Genomic DNA, 22,316 nt, shown 5'->3' on the forward strand with positions numbered 1-22,316 from the left:
TGCTGTAATGTTTTCAAGTCACATTCTATATTTTCTTGGAATCTGTCCATGGTGTCAGTACGTGTTTGTACTGGATAAAACTGAAATTTTGGTCCAAAATGAGGAGATTGAAGATTAATCCTGAAAAGGAGTTTCCTCTGAGTTGAGATCTGTTAGGCATGAAAGTGCAAGCTGTTCTGAAAATCATAAACCCCTGTATAGATTGGTATGTTTCTGGGGGAGCGTTTGGTTTTGTGAGTCATCTGACCAGAAAAGTTTTTTAATGGTTAAGTCTCTCACAAAACAGTTAATATCTTTGATGATACAAAAAATATCAAGTTTGCTGTTTGTGAAAGCAAAATTTAACCCTTTAGAAAGCAGGCGATGTTCAGCAGTAGTGAGGGGAGTGGATGATAAATTAACCACATCTAGTGTTGGAATCTGCTCCTGTTCCGGAGTCGATGTTTGATTGATTCCACATTTTTTCCGGTGCTTGCGACCTGCTCTTCTCCCCCGTTTTTTGAAACTCGCTGTTTTTTAAAGTAATAATATTGGGGTTTTACATTCACTAGATCTCCCTCAGAGGCATGAGTAGAATTATCTGATTCAAATTCAGCTGAGGAAAACGTGACTTGAGATCTAGGTGTTGAACCTGTCCTAAATCCACTGCGTTTTAAAATGGATTTAGGAAGTTTTTTAGGGCATTCCCATCTACCCCACTGATATACCTGATCTTTCTCAGAATCTATTGTGTCACAGCTGAATTTCTTTTGTTTAGTACAAATAATAGAATCTTACAGATCTTGCACCTTTTTTTAAATTTTTTGTTGAAAAATGTCAAAATCTTCAGTGGGCATTACTGTTTTAATTTTCTCCGTCAATATTTCAATTTTACATACAGTACAGACCAAAAGTTTGGACACACCTTTTCATTTAAAGATTTCTCTGTATTTTCATGACTATGAAAATTGTACATTCACACTGAAGGCATCAAAACTATGAATTAACACATGTGGAATTATATACTTAACAAAAAAGTGTGAAGCAACTGAAAATATGTCTTATATTCTAGGTTCTTCAAAGTAGCCACCTTTTGCATTGATGACTGCTTTGCACACTCTTGGCATTCTCCTGATGAGCTTCAAGAGGTAGTTACCGGAAATGGTCTTCCAACAATCTTGAAGGAGTTCCCAGAGATGCTTAGCACTTGTTGGCCCTTTTGCCTTCACTCTGCAGTCCAGCTCACCCCAAACCATCTCGATTGGGTTCAGGTCTGGTGACTGTGGAGGCCAGGTCATCTGGCGTAGAACCCCATAACTCTCCTTCTTGTTCAAATAGCCCTTACACAGCCTGGAGGTGTGTTTGGGGTCATTGTCCTGTTGAAAAATAAATGATGGTCCAACTAAACGCAAACCGGAAGGAATAGCATTTCCGCTGCAAGATGCTGTGGTAGCCATGCTGGTTCAGTATGCCTTCAATTTTGATTAAATCCCCAACAATGTCACCAGCAAAACACCCCCACACCATCACACCTCCTCCTCCATGCTTCACGGTGGGAACCAGGCATGTAGAGTCCATCCGTTCACCTTTTCTGCATTGCACAAAGACACGGTGGTTGGAACCAAAGATCTCAAATTTGGACTCATTAGACCTAAGCACAGATTTCCAGTGGTCTAATGTCCATTTCTTGTGTTCTTTAGCCCAAACAAGTCTCTTCTGCTTGTTGCTTGTCCTTAGCAGTGGTTTCTTAGCAGCTATTTTACCATGAAGGCCTGCTGCACAAAGTCTCCTCTTAACAGTTGTTGAACAGATGTTTCTGCTGCTAGAACTCTGTGTGGCATTGACCTGGTCTCTAATCTGAGCTGCTGTCAACCTGCGATTTCTGAGGCTGGTGACTCGGATAAACATATCCTCAGAAGCAGAGGTGACTCTTGGTCTTCCTTTCCTGGGGCGGTCCTCATGTGAGCCAGGTTCTTTGTAGCGCTTAATGGTTTTTGCAACTGCACTTGGGGACACTTTCAAATTTTGCCCAATTTTTCGCACTTACTGACCTTCATTTCTTAAAGTAATGATGGCCACTGTTTTTTTTTTACTTAGCTGCTTTTTTCTTGCCATAATACAAATTCTAACAGTCTATTCAGAAGGACTATCAGCTGTGTATCCACCAGACTTCTGCACAACACAACTGATGGTCCCAACCCCATTTATAAGGCAAGAAATCCCACTTATTGAGCCTCACAGGGCACACCTGTGAAGTGAAAACCATTTCCGGTGACTACCTCTTGAAGCTCATCAAGAGAATGCCAAGAGTGTGCAAAGCAGTCATCAAAGCAAAAGGTGGCTACTTTGAAGAACCTAGAATATAAGACATATTTTCAGTTGTTTCACACTTTTTTGTTAAGTATATAATTCCACATGTGTTAATTCATAGTTTTGATGCCTTCAGTGTGAATGTACAATTTTCATAGTCATGAAAATACAGAAAAATCTTTAAATGAGAACGTATGTCCAAACTTTTGGTCTGTATTGTATATATATAAAAGAAATTTAAAAAAAAATGTAAGAGAATATGACGGAGGATGCATGCATGATAGTCACCCTCGTATTCATATTATGGAGTTCAGAGGTGGCCTATATTAACTATATGCCTGCTATTCATTGGGAATTGTGCTAAAACTTGTTTATTGTACACACACCTGTAGGTTCTAATAAGGTGAGTGTGTACTATTGAAAAGCATACAGTTCTATGTCAAAATTTAGGCCTTTTGGGGGCCATACTGTCCAGAAGGAAAATCCATTTGGATTCGGCCCTAGACTTTTGTTCCCCTCCAGTGTTTGGGAATTATTTGGATCAAAAAAAATTCTAGGCCTCTATGTGACTTATTATGTAAGTCCCTAAAGTGCCTGAATAATGGGTGTCCTTCAAAACCCTTTTTAATGTTATTCAAATGCTCCTTGATTTTTTCTGAAAGTTTTCTTTTTGTCCACCCAACATATATTTTATTGCATGGACATTTTATCACATATATTACTCCAGTTGTGGAGCAGGTGATTTTGCTTTTAATCTGAAATATCTCAGAGCCATCTGAATTATATTTGGCCATTTTTCTGACGCCACATTGTCTGCAAGGGGGACAAAACCACATGCAGTGAAATCCCCTTTATTTTTTTGAGCATTTCTTTTATTCTTTGTGAGTATATCTATGCCTTTATTTGTTGAGCAATTTTTAACTCCAGAGTGGGTGCCCATCTAAAGACAAATTTGGGGACCAAGGGTAAATATTCCCCAATCGTTTTATCCTAACTGAGAATTTGCCAATATTTTTTAATAATTATCTTGAAGGACCCATTATTAGTACGATATTGTGTTATAATGGGTACCTTTGTGATCTGTTTTTCAGATCTGGATCATTTTGTATAGATTTATTGTTATGAATTAATTTTGATCTTGTTAGATAGTTAGGCAGTACAGAGATCTCTCCCATGACCTGTTTATACCAAGGATGGTGACAAAGACGAGGGGGCACACTATGCGTCTGGAGGAAAGGAGGTTCCTGCAACAGCATAGAAGGGGATTCTTTACGGTCAGAGCCGTGAGACTCTGGAACTCTCTGGGAGAGGAAGTGGTGATGTCCAACTCACTTAATGAGTTCAAGAGAGGCCTGGACGCCTTTCTTGAGAACAATAAAATTACATCTTATGCTTAGTTAATTAATCCAGGGATTTAATCTGACTGCCAGATTGGTGTCGGGAAGTGAATTTTTCCTCAATGATGTAAATTGGCCTATACCGCATGTTTTTTTGTTGCCTTTCCCTGGATCAATGCTGCAGAATAGCTGCAGTGCACAAGAAATAGGCTGAACTGGATGGACGCTTGTCTTTTTTCGGCCTTATAAACTATGTAACTATGTAACTATATGTAATATCCTGTATTTCCTTCATGGAGGCTTCCAGGGTTTCAACTTTGTAGCCCTTACTCAAGAATTGATTTTTTAATCATTTTGTTTCTTTTTGGTAGTCGGATATTATGCTGCAATTCCTCTGGATACGTGTGAATTGGCTCTTGGGTATGTTTAGTAGCCATGCTGGAAGATGGCAGCTTTCAAGTGGTTATGAAGCTGTTAGAGTCCACATCTTTTCGGAAAGTCCTAGTAATAATACTATTGTTACTCTGGTTCACTGAAATTGTAAGATCCAAAAAATTAATACTGTTGGGGCTAGTGTTTGGAGTAAATCTGAGTCCAAAATCCATGATATTTAGTTTGTTTATGAATGTATTAAAAGGTTATCTTGGGAATCTTCCCAAATGAAGATGATGTCGTCAATGAATCTGTTCCATAAAACCAAACCTTGATGTAAATTTACTTGGTTGTATATGACCATTTCCTCCCAACTGCCCACATAAAGGTAGCATAACTGGGGGCAAATTTAGTCCCCATTGTTGTCCCCTATGTTTGGAGAACATTTTTTTCATCATATAGAAAGTAATTGTAGGTCAAGATGAATGAGATACAGTCCTGGATAAAATTGATTTGATTTTTTCCATCTCTGCTATTTTTTCCAGGAAAAATCCACAGATTTACAGCCCTTGTTGTGTTCTATCACTGATATATCACTGAGTGATGTAATGTCTAGGGTACTAAGAATAAAGTGAGGTTGCCATGTGACCTGTTCAAGTTTCTAAATAATATGTGGAGTGACCTCTGGGTATGCTGGTAGTTTAGGCACACATGACTGTAGATGATGGTGAACATACTTAGATAGATTCGCGGCCAGGCAATTAATGCCAGAGATTATTGTTCTCCCTGGAGGATTAGAGGTGTTCTTGTGAAACTTTGGTATATGGTAGAAAAAAGGGATGCTTGGGGTCCTATTTAAGATATACGAATATTCATTCTTATTGAGTATACCCATTGTTTTTCCTTTATTTGCTAATTTTGTCAACTCATGTAAGAATAAGGGAGTAGTGTCTTTTTTCAGGGATTTATAGGTTTTTGTATCACCCAGAAGGCGGAGGGATTCATTATGGTACATAGAAGTGTTCATGACCACAATGCCCCAGCCTTTGTCTGCCGGGTGAATAATAATGTCTTTATTTTGTTGAAGATCCCTGACTTCTTTTTGTTCTTGAATGGTTAAATTATGTGCATATTTCTTATTCTTTGGAGTTTTAGTTTTTCTGATTTCCTCCATTGCCATATCTTCAAAAGTGGTAAAAGCCTTAGAATATTCATTAATGGGATTGAATTTGGATTTGTTAGCAAGTTTCCTGTGGATTATAGCTGTCTGTTCAGGTATTTCGTTTGGAACCTTACTTGGTTGTTTTAGATAGTATTTTTTCAAGACTAAATTGCGAAGATATTTTTTGATCTCTGTATGCAAATTAAATTTATTCACTACATTTGCAGGAGTAAATTTTAAGCCTTTTTGCAATAAGGATTCCTCCATTTGTGATAGTTTGTGGCAACTCAAATTAAATATTTTCTGGGTGGAGCCTGAAAAAATTACTTTCATTTTCATTTTGGAGTGTTTCCTGCCACGTTTGACTCTTTTGGTTTTTCAGGCCTTACCCTGAAAAAATCCCGATTAATGGTTTGCTGTATATGAAATTTTTTTGGTTCCTTATTATTATCTTTATGGCTTCTGGTGATCATGTAATTGTTAGATTTCTGGGGGTTAGAACTAGTTGTTGTAGTTGTTCTGGTACCTTTTGTGTTATTATATCTTAATTCTGCTAGTTGTGTTTGTTTTAGTGGTTGTTGGTTTGATTGGGACCTAGCCTTCTCAGGGCTGGGAGAGTGTTCTTGATGGTCCAAGGTAGATAGAAGGGAAAATCTATCTATTAGAAAAATGGCCAAAGAATGCTTCAGCAATTCGGATGGCTCTGAGATATTTCAGATTAAAAACAAAATCACCTGCTCCATAACTGGAGTAATATATGTGATAAATAGTGTTGAGCCACCCCCGTAGTGTTCGAGTTCGGTTCGGTTCGTCGAACACCCGTGTGTTCGCCGAACTGTTCGTCGAACTGTTCGTCGAACACCTTCGAACACCGTTAAAACCAATGGCAGGCAAACAAAAACACATAGAAACACATAGAAAACACCTTCAAAGGTGTCCAAAAGCTGACAAACTGCTCAGAAGACACAACTAACACATGGAAAAGTGACAAGTACATATAGTCATGCGAAAAGAAAAGAGGTGGAGGAGTAAAAGGAGGGGGAGACACAGATATAGGCATGTCATGCCCTTCTAAAATCCAAAAAGTGAGAAGCCGAGACGGCCAGTCCGCTCCTGCCCGTGCCACCTCCGTGTCGCCGGGTTTGTGCCAGAGCCGCGGTGAACCCTGACGGCCAGCCCCCCTCTCCCAATACTGGTGCCTGTCCGCTGGTGGGTCGAGAGAGCCCCCCTGTGGTGGAGGCAGCTCTAAGCTTTTTAATTTAAATTGTCCCTCTAATTTGAATGAATACACTTTAAATCCATTTACAAGGATCTATTGGAGGGCAAGTCTCATGCCAGCAGCCGCGTAATTCCAGCTCCAGTAGCGTCCACTAAAGCTGCTGCAGTTAAAAAGCTTTTATAAGGATCGAGCTCGGCTGTCCACCGCAAGGCATCCTAGTGCCAGTCCCAGCCCCTATGCCTTGGGGTGCCTCCTGATGCTCTTCACTAAGTATCCCGTGGTCCCGAAGCATTTCCTTTGAAAAAATTAAGTGTCCAAACTACAGGTGGTGTAGCTTGCTTAACAGCCGGGATAATCCGCTGACTAGCAGACACTGCTACTAGGCACAAAGTATTTCCTGGGCTAGATGCAGTTAAAAATTTGTAAGTAGATACTCTCGTTGGATGCTGAGAAAGCATTCCATAGAGTCTCCTGGCACGCCATATATGATTCTCTTAAAAAGCTTGGGGTAGGGGTCTAGGGGACCCTTTTATAGCCAAAATCACGGCCCTGTATCACAATACGTCACCTAGGCTGAAGATAAATGGAACTGTAGCACCGAGGGCTCGGTTGCTACAGACGTATTGCACCTCACCCAGAGGTGTGATATCTCACTCTCAGATAAGGATGGAGTGTGGATCAGGACCCGACACCTGCATGCATTACACCACATTGCCGTGGGGCAGGGCGACCAATATGCCCCTGAGATGGGCACGACAGTCCCTGTCCCTGGCTGGAGTGGGGGGAGGGAACACTGAGGAAGGGGAACCCTGCAGTGCAGGAGCAGGGAGGAAGCAGTTCCTGGGTGCATTGAGAAGGGAGTATAAAAGGTGGGCACTATCTTAGTTCAGTGCAGAGAAGTCTGAGCAGAAGTGGCAGGGAGCAGGGGCTCTGCATGAGCTCTGCTCCGGAGGCGGGCCTAGTAACAGAGGCCCAGGCCTGCAAGAGGGAGAAGGAAGGAAGAGGAGCGGAGAAGGCTCCAGGAACGAGGAATGAAGGGATCCCAGGGGTGCGGACGGGCGAGTCGCCACCGCACGCCCGAATCCACCTGCGTGGAGGGGTCAGGCCAAAGGGGGAGACCGGTCCCCGAACTAGTGGAGGCAGGAAACGACCCTCAGCTAGAAACCGGAGGCTCTGACATTTTATGTGGCGCAGCCCCTTGCTCCACCCGCTAGGAAGGCACCACATAGGGTCAGGGAAACTGGCGCCAAGTTTACCAAGAGGAGGCCCGAGGCAGCCGGACAGAAGTGTTGGTAAGAAAGGCCAGACAAAGGACACACAAAGGGGGTCCTGTGAAGCGCTCCAAAGTTATCTGGGAGTTGTCTGAGCCCCTCACCTGGTGAGCACAGTACGACGTGGGCAGCCGTTACCTGCAGACGTGGTCTGGATAATAAGAACTGTGAGTAAAGGCCCTGAACTGCATCACTGACTCCGTGTCGTTACTGCTGCTGCCCTGCACCATCACCCCCATCCTCCGCATACACTGCCCTGAGGCTATACTCCTCCCGTGGGGAGTTATGCTACGCTCTGCTGCACCCACAACACCAGCCTTAGCGGTCTGCCCTGTAGCGGCGGTTCACTCTGACCGCAATCCACGGGTGGCGTAGTCGGACATTTAAACATCAAAACCACATAAATAGTTCCGCCACTGGTTTGACCGCCCTGAGCCACGGAACCGGATCGCCGCCACGAAGACTACAACCACCAGCATCCACCAAAAAGGGTCCGGCTCCGGGTGTCCCAAGGCCCAGGGGGTGCGTCAGAACATTTTCATCACCTTTCACAATCACCAATGGGACAAGGCAGGGATGTCCTCTGTCCCCTCTCTTATACATCCTAGTGACGGAGCACCTGCTCTCATCAATTCGCCATAACCCCAATATTAGGTGGATTGAGGTGGGAGGCACCGAGTACAAGTGCTCTCTATTTGCTGATGATGTCCTAGTATATATCACTCAATCACATATATCCATCCCTGCTGTTATGGCTGAAATAGATCACTTTGTTACATGGTAAAATTTTAAAATCAATGCAGCGAAGTCTGAGGCCCTCGATGTCTCCCTCCCTAAATCCATATAGGATTCCATCCAGTCCAACTTTCCCTTTGCCTGGCCCTCACAGGGTATCAAATACTTAGGAATTCCTATTCATAGAGACCTCTCCCATCTATGTTATCTTAATTTTGGGCCCTTTATTGAACAATTCCATACAGACCACGGTTGGCAAGTTAGAACTGTAAGATTCACTACGTGAACCACTGGTGTTTTGTGGAAAAGCACATGTACACCGCGTTCCAAATTATTATGCAAAAAGTGTTTAGGAGTGATAAGGGAAGAATTTGTTTGTTTGTCAGTTAAACTCATTGATGGTGATGTGTGTCAGGGCTCTTTATATCACTGTAAGCAATTGCAGACACCTGTGCTAATTAGTTTGGCATGTGTCCAATGAAAGGCAAGACTACTTAAGAAGGCTCTCTCACATTATTAAGCAGCCTACATTTTCTGCCAAAATGGGAAAGAAAAAGGATGTGTCGGCTGCTGAGAAGCAACAAATTGTGGAGTGTTTAGGTCAAGGCATGACTACAATCAACATTGTGCGATGATCAGGATGAAGTGTCTTGGCAATCAAGAAGTATGTAGCTGATTCACAGTACACACGTGTGCGTGCTGATAAGGGCAAATTGAGGACTCTTTCCTACAGGCAATTACGTCAGGTTGAAACAGCAGCGGCAAAAAAGCCTTGTCATAGCAGCAGACAAGTTTTTGAAGCTGCTTGTGCCTCCAACGTCCCCCGAACAACAAGATGCAGGGTCCTTCAGAGGTTTGCAGCTGTGCATATGCCATCCTGTCGACCTCCTCTATCCACTTCACACAAGCAGAAACGGCTCCAGTGGGCCAAACATTACATGAAGACTGATTTCAAAACTGTTTTGTTCACGGATGAGTGCCGTGCAGCGCTCGATGGTCCAGATGAATGGAGTGGAGGATGGCTGGTTGATGGACACCCCACGCAAACACGGCTACAGCGCCAACAAGGAGGAGGTGGAGTAATGTTTTGGGCTGGAATCATGGGGAGAGAGATTGTCGGCCCCTTTAGGATCCCTGAAGGCGCTAAAGATGAACTCCATAATGTATGTGGATTTTCTCAAACAGCACTTCCTGCCATGGTTCAAGAAGAAGAACCGTGTATTTCACAGCAAGATCATTTTTCTGCATGATAATGCACCATCTCATGCTGCACATAAAACATCTGCATCTCTGGCTGATATGGGCATAAAAGGGGACAAACTTATGGTGTGACCCCCATGCTCCCCTGACCTCTACCCCATTCAGAACCTTTGGAGCATCATTAAAAGGAGTGTCTATGATGGCGGGAGGCAGTTCACATCTAAGCAACAGCTCTGGGAGGGTATTCTGTCCTCATGCAAAACAATTGAAGCAGAAACCATCCAAAACCTGACAAATTCAATGGACGAGAGAGTTCAGAAGCTCCTTTCGAACAAGGGGTCCTATGTGAAAATGTAACATCACCTAGAATAAAGTTTTGAGTTGAAAACTGTTTGATTTCAGTTTCTAACAACCTGCTAATGCTTATAATTTCAAAAATGACCATTTTTTTGGTCTTTATTAAAATGAAAAGGTTGATCGAAAAGTTTGGGGGATCTAAGAGTGTGGCAACCCAGTAGTCATGATTACTTCGAATTCTGACAATATGAGGGTCATGCTGCAGGTAGTGCAGCAAGAAGGCACTTATGTGTCTTGCGCATCTCGGAGCCCCAAAATTATTTTCCGGGCTAGATGCAGCTAAAAATTATTTTTAATTTTAAATCTGGTGAAGCTTATTATAGATGGCCTAATAGGATCAGTGCTGCACACTGCTACAAAGCCCAAATTATTTTCCAGTCAAGATACAGATAAACATGATTAGTAATTTGAAAGCTTAAAACGGTTGGTAGGGTGATTTTAACCAATCATCAAGCTTTTACTCTCCCCAGGATGACACAGGGGTAGAAAAGTCGTTTCGGATCCATGATTTGTTCATCTTTATGAACGTGAGTCTGTCTACATTATCAGTGGAGAGCCGCGTGCGCTTATCTGTCAGCACACCACCAGCAGCGCTGAACACACGTTCAGACAGAACGCTGGCTGCAGGGCATGACAAGATCTCCAAGGCGTAAGTGGCTAGCTCCGGCCATTTATCCAGATTGGAAGCCCAAAAAGAGCAAGGGTCCAGTGACACAGTCGTGGCTTCAATGTTTACTTGGAGATACTCCTGTACCATCGTCTCTAGGCGTTGACTATGTGTCAAACTTCTTGTCTCCTGTGGCCTTGCAAAGGATGGGCTAAAAAAGTGGTGAAATGATTCCGCAAAATTGATGTTACCAGCAGATACTGTGGTTCTGTTACGGTTTGAGTGCTGAACACTTGACGGTCCCACGGTTGGCAAGTTGGAACTGTGAGATTCACTACGTGCACCACTGGTATTTTGTGGAAAAGCACATGTAAGATTCTGCAACAGTCTCTGCTGATACTCCTGCATGCGTGCATCCCTTTCTATGGCAGGAATAATTTCTGCAAATTTACTTTTGTACCGGGGATCTAACAGTGTGGCAACCCAGTAGTCAGGATTATTTCTAATTCTCACAATTCGAGGGTCATGTTGCAGGTAGTGCAGCAAGAAGGCACTCATGTGTGTTGCGCATCCAGGAGCACCAAGTCCCTGTTGTGTTGGTGGCGAGGTAACAATCATGCTTCCTTCCTCTGTCCTCTCCCCCCAACCTCGCACAACAGAAATGTGATCAAGGTCTCCCTCATCTGATGAGTCTTCCATCAGTTCGTCCTCCACTTCTTCCTGGGCTCCTGCACCTTCCTCACTAGTTTGGCTGCTACCATGCGCCCTGGTAAAACCATCTCCCCCACCCTCACATGCCTGCCGCCTTGGTGCTGCCGACCGTCTGGACCTTGCAGATGTTAGCCCTTCCGCATACAACTCCTCCTCCTCTACTTCCTCCACCTCCTCTTGTGCCACCACCTGACTCCGAATTCTGTTTAACATGTGCTCCAGCATGTAAATCACCGGAATAGTCATGCTGATAATGGCATCGTCAGCACTAAACATCTTCGTCGCCATTTCAAAACTGTGCAGAAGGGTGCATAGGTTCCTGATCTGAGACCACTCCTCCAGCGTGATTTGCCCCACCTCTGAATCTCGTTGGCCCAGGCTATACGTCAGAACGTATTGCACCAGGGCTTGTCGGTGCTGCCACAGTCGCTGCAACATGTGCAGAGTTGAATTCCACCGGGTAGGCACATCGCATTTTAGCCGGTGAAGTGGCAGGCCCAACGACTTCTGTAGAGATGTAAGTCGCTGAGCTGCGGGATGCGAACGGCGGAAGTGAGCACACAGCGACCGTGCCCTCTGCAGAAGGCCATCTAGTCTGGGATAGTGGGCTAAAAATTGCTGGACAACCAGGTTCAACACGTGAGCCATACAAGGCACGTGTGTGACATTGCCCCGGCGAAGGGCCGCACCCAGGTTTGCAGCATTGTCGCACACGGCCTTCCCTGGTTTCAGGTCCAGTGGAGACAACCATTCATGAAATTGGTTCTCCAGAGCTGACCACAACTCCTCAGCTGTGTGACTCACATTTCCCAGACATTTCAATGTAAAAACCGCCTGATGACGTTGAGCCCTACTGCCAGCATAGTAAGGAGGTGTGCAGGATCCCTTCTGCGCAGTTAGAAAGCTTGTGGCATGACCAGACAGGCTTTGGGTGCAGGTGGAAGACCGAGAGGAGGTTGAGGAGGCAGAAGCAGTGGAGGAACTTTGACATAAAGAGGATTGACGCACAACTCGTGGGGACGGCAAGACTTGGACAGCAGCCCCTTGTCCTGCTGTCACCATAGTTACCCAGTGCCCAGTCAGCGACATGTAACGCCCCTGTCCATGCCTACTCGTCCAAGTGTCTGTGGTGAAATGCACCCTGTCACACACACAGTTTCTCAAAGAAGCGGTGATGTTGTGTGCGACATGCTGGTGGAGCGCAGGCACACCTTTCTTTGAGAAGTAGTGCCGACTGGGCATCTGGTACTGGGGCACTGCGACGGACATAAGGTCTCGAAAATCCTCTGTGTCCACCAGGCGGAAAGGCAGCATTTCTGTAGCCAAGAGCTTGCAGATGGTGAAATTCAACCTCTTAGCTTTCTCATGGCTAGGAGGAAATGGTCTTTTACTTGTCCACATCTGAGGGACCGAGGGCTGGCTATTGTGCTTAGACGGGGTTGATAAGGGTGTCCCCGGCAAACTGCCGGTCTGTGAGGAAGATGCAGGCGGACATGTTAGGTTGCCTTGATCCAAAGGTGGTGCTATCGATGTCGGACAGCGCTCAACACCAGCTGGTGTTACCACCTCCAAAGAAAATGATGACCTGCCAATCACGCTGGCTGTTGCGGGTAAAGAGGTGGCAGGTCTGCGCCCCAAAACAGGTGTGACTGCTGTCCCCCCAGTCACAGAGGATGAAGAGGCCGCGGATGCACAAGATATGGCAGACGGTGATTGGCCCAGCCGGCTAGGCCGCATTGTAGCACACTGAGCTTCCCACTGCAACTTATGCTTCATGTCCATGTGCCGGTTCATGCATGAAGTACTCAAACTATGTATTTTTTGGCCTCTACTTAGCTTTTGCTGACAAATGTTACAGATAACACGAGTTGGGTCATCTTTATCGATCTGAAAAAATGCCCAGGCTATGCAAGGCTTAGCACCCATGCGACCTGAAGAGCCACCACGACTTGTGGTGAGAGGCAGAGTTGTGTTTGAGGATGCAGTTGTTGACGTGCTTCCAGTACTACGTCTCTGTCCAGGAAGGCGCAACCTGACCTCGTCGTCACTAGCATCTTCCTCCACCTCCTCTGCTGACCTCATCTCTTGGCTGACTGTGGGTTGACAGTAAGTGGGATCTCCGACCTCATCATCATCACCCTGTGCGTTATCACACCCGTCGTCCTCAGAGCCAACCTGTTCCTGCCCTGACAAAAAACTAAAGTTGTCGCTCCAATCAGGTATTTGAGTCTTATCATCGTCTTCCTCATTGTCTCCACCAACAGGAGTTACAGTTTGGGAATGAGGGTCTACATTATGGTCAGAACCTTCTGCGTCTGGTCCTGGATCCGACTCATAAAGATTCTGGGCATCAGTGCAGATCATTTCCTCGTCTGGATTCACAGAAGCGCTGGAGTCGACCTCTGATTCCCAGGCTATAGTATGAGTAAACAGCTCTGCAGACTCAACCATCTGTTCTACCTCATACTCAGACGGGCAGCTGGAGATTTGGGAGCTGTGAGGAAGCAAGTGCGATTTGGGTGACACCTTTGAGGACTGGAGTATTTGTGATGTTGAAGTTGATGTGGAGGAGAGCCCACTTAAAGGAGCACTTGATATCCGTTGAAGCACCTGTTGTTTTTGTGCCTCATCTGGAATTTGTAGCGATTGGCGTGGCCGTAAGAAAGGGATCTTATCACATTGTCCGCTAAAAGAAGTAGACATTTTAGTTTGGCTGGAAGATGGTCTTTCTTCTGCACCTACCCCACGGACACAACCTTTTTTCCCCTTCCCAACACGCCTATTCCCCTTTCCACCAGCAGCAGGCCTTTTTCCACTCATTTTGGTGGTTAACTAATTCACAACTCTGGAGTTGTTTGCACAAAAAAACAATGGATGGTAACCGAGCAGAGCTGAGTGGCCAAACTGTGGTATTAGGCTAAAACTATTGGCTGGGCTAGATGCAGAAAAAAATTATTTTTAATTTGCAACCTGATGGAGGTCAGTATAGATGGACTAATAGAACAAGTCCCACACGCTGCTAGAAGCCCAAATATTTTTTCAGAGATAAATGAAGAAAAAAATTATTTTTAATTTGCAACCTGATGGAGGTCAGTATAGATGGACTAATAGACCAAGTCCCACACACTGCTAGAAGCCCAAATATTTTTTCAGAGCTAGATGCAGAAAAAAATTATTTTTAATTTGCAACCTGATGGAGGTCAGTATAGATGGACTAATAGACCAAGTCCCACACACTGCTAGAAGCCCAAATATTTTTTCAGAGCTAGATGCAGAAAAAAATTATTTTTAATTTGCAACCTGATGGAGGTCAGTATAGATGGACTAATAGACCAAGTCCCACACACCGCTAGAAGCCCAAATATTTTTTCAGAGCTAGATGCAGAAAAAAATTATTTTTAATTTGCAACCTGATGGAGGTCAGTATAGATGGACTAATAGACCAAGTCCCACACACTGCTAGAAGCCCAAATATTTTTTCAGAGCTAGATGCAGAAAAAAATTATTTTTAATTTGCAACCTGATGGAGGTCAGTATAGATGGACTAATAGAACAAGTCCCACACGCTGCTAGAAGCCCAAATATTTTTTCAGAGATAAATGAAGAAAAAAATTATTTTTAATTTGCAACCTGATGGAGGTCAGTATAGATGGACTAATAGACCAAGTCCCACACACTGCTAGAAGCCCAAATATTTTTTCAGAGCTAGATGCAGAAAAAAATTATTTTTAATTTGCAACCTGATGGAGGTCAGTATAGATGGACTAATAGACCAAGTCCCACACACTGCTAGAAGCCCAAATATTTTTTCAGAGCTAGATGCAGAAAAAAATTATTTTTAATTTGCAACCTGATGGAGGTCAGTATAGATGGACTAATAGACCAAGTCCCACACACCGCTAGAAGCCCAAATATTTTTTCAGAGCTAGATGCAGAAAATTTTTTTATTCAATTTGCAACCTGATGGAGGTCAGTATAGATGGACTAATAGACCAAGTCCCACACACTGCTAGAAGCCCAAATATTTTTTCAGAGCTAGATGCAGAAAATTTTTTTATTCAATTTGCAACCTGATGGAGGTCAGTATAGATGGACTAATAGACCAAGTCCCACACACTGCTAGAAGCCCAAATATTTTTTCAGAGCTAGATGCAGAAAAAAAATATTTTTAATTTGCAACCTGATGGAGGTCAGTATAGATGGACTAATAGACCAAGTCCCACACACTGCTAGAAGCCCAAATATTTTTTCAGAGCTAGATGCAGAAAAAAATTATTTTTAATTTGCAACCTGATGGAGGTCAGTATAGATGGACTAATAGAACAAGTCCCACACGCTGCTAGAAGCCCAAATATTTTTTCAGAGATAAATGAAGAAAAAAATTATTTTTAATTTGCAACCTGATGGAGGTCAGTATAGATGGACTAATAGACCAAGTCCCACACACTGCTAGAAGCCCAAATATTTTTTCAGAGCTAGATGCAGAAAAAAATTATTTTTAATTTGCAACCTGATGGAGGTCAGTATAGATGGACTAATAGACCAAGTCCCACACACTGCTAGAAGCCCAAATATTTTTTCAGAGCTAGATGCAGAAAAAAATTATTTTTAATTTGCAACCTGATGGAGGTCAGTATAGATGGACTAATAGAACAAGTCCCACACGCTGCTAGAAGCCCAAATATTTTTTCAGAGATAAATGAAGAAAAAAATTATTTTTAATTTGCAACCTGATGAAGGTTAGTATAGATGGACTAATAGACCAAGTCCCACACACTGCTAGAAGCCCAAATATTTTTTCAGAGCTAGATGCAGAAAAAAATTATTTTTAATTTGCAACCTGATGGAGGTCAGTATAGATGGACTAATAGACCAAGTCCCACACACTGCTAGAAGCCCAAATATTTTTTCAGAGCTAGATGCAGAAAAAAATTATTTTTAATTTGCAACCTGATGGAGGTCAGTATAGATGGACTAATAGACCAAGTCCCACACACCGCTAGAAGCCCAAATATTTTTTCAGAGCTAGATGCAGAAAAAAATTATATTCAGTTTGCAACCTGATGGAGGTCAGTATAGATGGACTAATAGAATGATGCTATGCCCAAAAGATTTTACTTCACTAGGTGCAGTAAAAAAATTGGTATTCTATACACAGGTGGTATATCTTGCAACACAGATAGGCTACTCCACTGACTAACACACTCTGCAATAGGCCAAAAAGGATTAGCTTTGCTAGATTCAGCCAAATGCTGTGAAAAAAACTTGCACAGCACTGGCACAGACCTGCCTGGCAAAAACTGATAGGAACTGATGTAACCTAGTCCTGAAAAGGACTCCAATTACAATTAGTCTTTACTCCCACAATCTATCTATTTAAGAGCACAGACCTGCCTGATAAAAGTCGTAGGAAATGCTGTAACCTAGTCCTTAAAAGGACTGCAATCACAACTATTCCCTACTCCCAAGCTATCTGTATATTTGTGCGAAAATTGGCTTGAAATTAACAAGGTATAGCGCACACAGCAACAGCGGTGCCGTCTAACACGCAGCTGCAGCAGTGAGAAAATGGTGGCGACGGGGAAAATGGCTTGGTCTTATAGGGCAAGGACATGTGACATACACTGCCAATCACACATGCCCTTGCTTGTGTGAAAAAAAGCACTTCGCTCCGTGTGTGCGCTGCTGATAGGCTGACAGATTGCACCTCCCCACTGCAAATGCGGGAAAGAGAAAAAAAAATCGAGATCTTCATTGTTCCTGCAGAGATCCATCCCCTGCCCCTCCCCCCGCCCCGCTGTACACTCAAACTGCGTATTAACATTAATTTTCATCATTACTGAGAAAAAATCCAGTTATGATTTTGGTGCACGAACAGTTATCGAACATAACCTCGAACAGCCGAATTTTTCTAAAATTGTTCGTGTTCGCCGACCGGCTCGAACACCGCCCAAAACAGCTCGAATTTGAGATTGGCGAACAGTTCGAGTAGAACAACGCTCATCTCTAGTGATAAAATGTCCATGCAATAAAATGTATGTTGGGAGTCGTGTTGAGCCACCCCCGAAGTGGTCGAGTTCGGTTCGTCGAACACCCGTGTGTTTGCCAAACTGTTAGTCGAACACCGTCGAACACCGTTAAAACCAATGGCAGGCAAACAAAAACACACAGAAACACATAGAAAACACCTTCAAAGGTGTCCAAAAGCTGACAAACTGCTCAGAAGACATAACTAACACATGGAAAAGTGACAAGTACATATAGTCATGCGAAAAGAAAAGAGGTGGAGGAGTAAAAGGAGGGGGAGACACAGATATAGGCATGTCATGCCCTTCTAAAACCCAAAAAGTGAGAAGCCGACACGGCCAGTCCGTTCCTGCCCATGCGACCTCCGTGTCGCCGGGTTTGTGCTAGAGCCGCGGTGGACCCTGACGGCCAGACCCGCTCTCCCAATACTGGTGCCTGTCCGCTGGTGGGTCGAGCGAGCTACAGGTGGTGTAGCTTGCTTAACAGCTGGGATAATCCGCTGACTAGCAGACACTGCTACTAGGCACAAAGTATTTCCTGGGCTAGATACAGTTAAAAATTTGTAATTAGATACTCTCGTTGGATGCTGAGAAAGCATTCCATAGAGTCTCCTGGCACGCCATATATTATTCTCTTAAAAAGCCTGGGGTAGGGGTCTAGGGGACCCTTTTATAGCCAAAATCACGGCCCTGTATCGCAATACGTCACCTAGGCTGAAGATAAATGGAACTGTAGCACCCCGAGATCTCGGTTGCTATAGAGGTATTGCACCTCACCCAGAGGTGTGATATCTCACTCTCAGGTAAGGATGGAGTGTGGATAAGGACCCCGACACCTGCATGCATTACAACACATTGCCGTGGGGCAGGGCGACCAATATGCCCCTGAGATGGGCACGACAGTCCGTGTCCCAGGCTGGAGTGGGGGGAGGGAACACTGAGGAAGGGGAACCCTGTAGTGCAGGAGCAGGGAGGAAGCAGTTCCTGGGTGCATTGATAAGGGAGTATAAAAGGTGAGCACCATATTAGTTCAGTGCAGAGATGTCTGAGCAGAAGTGACAGGGAGCAGGGGCTCTGCATGAGCTCTGCTCCGGAGGCGGGCCTAGTAACAGAGGCCCTGGCCTCGAAGAGGGAGAAGGAAGGAAGAGGAGTGGAGAAGGCTCCAGGAACGAGGAACGAAGGGATCCCAGGGGTGCGGACGGGCGAGTCGCCACCGCACGCCCGAATCCACCTGCGTGGAGTGGTCAGGCCAAAGGGGGAGACCGGTCCCCGAAACTATTGGAGGCGGGAAATGACCCTCAGCTAGAAACCGGAGGCTGTGACATTTTATGTGGTGCAGCCCCTCGCTACACCCGCTAGGAAGGCACCACATAGGGTCAGGGAAACTGGCGCCAAGTTTACCAAGAAGAGGCCCGAGGTAGCCGGACAGAAGCGTTGGTAGGAAAGGCCAGACAAAGGACACACAAAGGGGGTCCTGTGAAGCGCTCCAAAGTTATCTGGGAGTTGTCTGAGCCCCTCACCTGGTGAGCACAGGACGAAGTGGCAGCCGTTACCTGCAGAAGTTGTCTGGATAATAAGAACTGTGAGTAAAGGCCCTGGACTGCATCACTGACTCCGTGTCGTTACTGCTACTGCCCTGCACCATCACCCCCATCCTCCGCATACACTGCCCTGAGGCTATACTCCTCCCGTGGGGAGTTATACTACGCTCTGCTACTCCCACAACACCAGCCTCAGCGGTCTGCCCTGCAGCGGCGGTTCACTCTGACCGCAATCCACGGGTGGCGTAGTCGGACATTTAAACATCAAAACCACATAAATAGTTCCGCCACTGGTTTGACCGCCCTGAGCCACGGAACCGGGTCGCCACCACGGAGACTACAACCACCAGTTTCCACCAAAAAGGGTCCGGCTCCGGGTGTCCCAAGGCCCAGGGGGCGCCTCAGAACATTTTCATCACCTTTCATAATCACCAATGGGACAAGGCAGGGATGTCCTCTGTCCTCTCTCTTATACATCCCAGTGACGGAGCACCTGCTCTCATCAATTCGCCATTACCCCAATATTAGGTGGATTGAGGTGGGAGGCACTGAGTACAAGTGCTCTCTATTTGCTGAAGATGTCCTAGTATATATCACTGAATCACATATATCCATCCCTGCTGTTATGGCTGAAATAGATCACTTTGTTACATGGTCAAATTTTAAAATCAATGCAGCGAAGTCTGAGGCCCTCGATGTCTCCCTCCCCAAATCCATACAGGATTCCATCCAGTCCAACTTTCCCTTTGCCTGGCCCTCACAGGGTATCAAATATTTAGGAATTCCTATTCATAGAGACCTCTCCCGTCTATGTTATCTTAATTTTGGGCCATTTATTGAACAACTCCATACAGACCATGGTTGGCAAGTTAGAACTGTAAGATTCACTATGAGAACCACTGGTGTTTTTTGGAAAATCACATATACACTGTGTTCCAAATTATTATGCAAAAAGTGTTTAGCAGTGATAAGGGATGAATTTTTTTGTTTGTCAGTTAAACTCATTGATGGTGATGTGTGTCAGGGCTCTTTATATCACTGTAAGCAATTGCAGACACCTGTGATAATTAGTTTGGCAGGTGTGTCCAATGAAAGGCAAGACTACTTAAGAAGGTTGTCCCACATTATTAAGCAGCCTACATTTTCTGCCAAATGGGAAAGAAAAAGGATGTGTCGGCTGCTGAGAAGCAACAAATTGTGAAGTGTTTAGGTCAAGGCATGACTACAATCAACATTGTGCGATGATCAGGATGAAGTGTCTTGGCAATCAAGAAGTATATAGCTGATTCACAGTACACACATGTGCGTGCTGATAAGGGAAAATTGAGGACTCTTTCCTACAGGCAATTACGTCAGGTTAAAAGAGCAGCGGCAAAAAAGCCTTGTCATAGCAGCAGACAAGTTTTTGAAGCTGCTGGTGCCTCCAACGTCCCCCGAACAACAAGATGCAGGGTCCTTCAGAGGTTTGCAGCTGTGCGTAAGCCATCCTGTCGCCCTCCTCTATCCACTTCACACAAGCAGAAACGGCTCCAGTGGGCCAAACAATACATGAAGACTGACTTCAAAACTGTTTTGTTCACGGATGAGTGCCGTGCAACGCTCGATGGTCCAGATGGATGGAGTGGAGGATGGCTGGTTGATGGACACCCCATGCAAACACGGCTACAGCGCCAACAAGGAGGAGGTGGAGTAATGTTTTGGGCTGGAATCATGGGGAGAGAGATTGTCGGCCCCTTTAGGATCCCTGAAGGGGTAAAGATGAACTCCATAATGTATGTGGAGTTTCTCAAACAGCACTTCCTCCCATGGTTCAAGAAGAAGAACCATGTATTCCACAGCAAGATCATTTTCATGCATGATAATGCACCGTCTCATGCTGCACATAACACATCTGCATCTCTGGCTGATATGGGCATAAAAGGGGACAAACTTATGGTGTGACCCCTATGCTCCCCTGACCTCTACCCCATTCAGAACCTCTGGAGCATCATCAAAAGGAGTGTCTATGATGGCGGGAGGCAGTTCACATCTAAGCAACAGCTCTGGTAGGGTATTCTGTCCTCATGCAAAACAATTGAAGCAGAAACCATCCAAAACCTGACAAATTCAATGGACGAGACAGTTCAGAAGCTCGTTTCGAACAAGGGGTCCTATGTGCAAATGTATCATCACCTAGAATAAAGTTTTGAGTGGAAAACTGTTTGATTTCAGTTTCTAATAACCTGCTAATGCTTATAATTTCAAAAAGGACCATTTTTTTATTCTTTATTAAAATGAAAAGGTTGATCGAAGGGTGTGGGGGATCTAAGAGTGTGGCAACCCAGTAGTCAGGATTACTTCGAATTCTGAGAATCTGAGGGTCATGTTGCAGGTAGTGCAGCAAGAAGGCACTCATGTGTCTTGCGCATCTAGGAGCCCCAAAATTATTTTCCGGGCTAGATGCAGCTAAAAATTATTATTAATTTTAAATCTGGTGGAGCTTAGTATAGATTGCCTAATAGAATCAGTACTGCACACAGCTACAAAGCCCAAATTATTTTCCAGCCAAGATACAGATAAACATGATTAGTAATTTTAAATCTGGTGGAGCTTAGTATAGATGGCCTAATAGAATCAGTACTGCACACTGCTACAAAGCCCAAATTATTTTCCAGCCAAGATACAGATAAACATGATTAGTAATTTTAAATCTGGTGGAGCTTAGTATAGATGGCCTAATAGAATCAGTACTGCACACTGCTACAAAGCCCAAATTATTTTCCAGCCAAGATACAGATAAACATGATTAGTAATTTTAAATCTGGTGGAGATTAGTATAGATGGCCTAATAGAATCAGTACTGCACACTGCTACAAAGCCCAAATTATTTTCCAGCCAAGATACAGATAAACATGATTAGTAATTTGAAAGCTTAAAACATCTTTATGAACGTGAGTCTGTCTACATTATCAGTGGAGAGCCGCGTGCGCTTATCTGTCAGCACACCACCAGCAGCGCTGAACACACGTTCAGACAGAAGGCTGGCTGCGGGGCATGACAAGATCTCCAAGGCGTAAGTGGCTAGCTCCGGACATTTATCCAGATTGGAAGCCCAAAAAGAGCAAGGGTCCAGTGACACAGTCATGGCTTCAATGTTTACTTGGAGATACTCCTGTACCATCGTCTCTAGGCGTTGACTATGTGTCAGACTTCTTGTCTCCTGTGGCCTGCAAAGGATGGGCTAAAAAAGTGGTGAAATGATTCCGCAAAATTGATGTTACCAGCAGATACTGTGTTTCTGTTACGATTTGAGTGCTGAACACTCGACGGTCACACGGTTGGCAAGTTGGAACTGTGAGATTCACTACGTGCACCACTGGTGTTTTGTGGAAAAGCACATGTAAGATTCTGCAACAGTCTCTGCTGATACTCCTGCATGCGTGCATCCCTTTCTATTGCAGGAATAATTTCTGCAAATTTACTTTTGTACCGGGGAACTAACAGTGTGGC

This window comes from Phyllobates terribilis, unplaced genomic scaffold (genome assembly GCF_046119375.1).
Source record: "Phyllobates terribilis strain yellow unplaced genomic scaffold, ASM4611937v1 Scaffold_1__5_contigs__length_1240528914, whole genome shotgun sequence".
Classification (NCBI taxonomy): Eukaryota; Metazoa; Chordata; class Amphibia; order Anura; family Dendrobatidae; genus Phyllobates; species Phyllobates terribilis.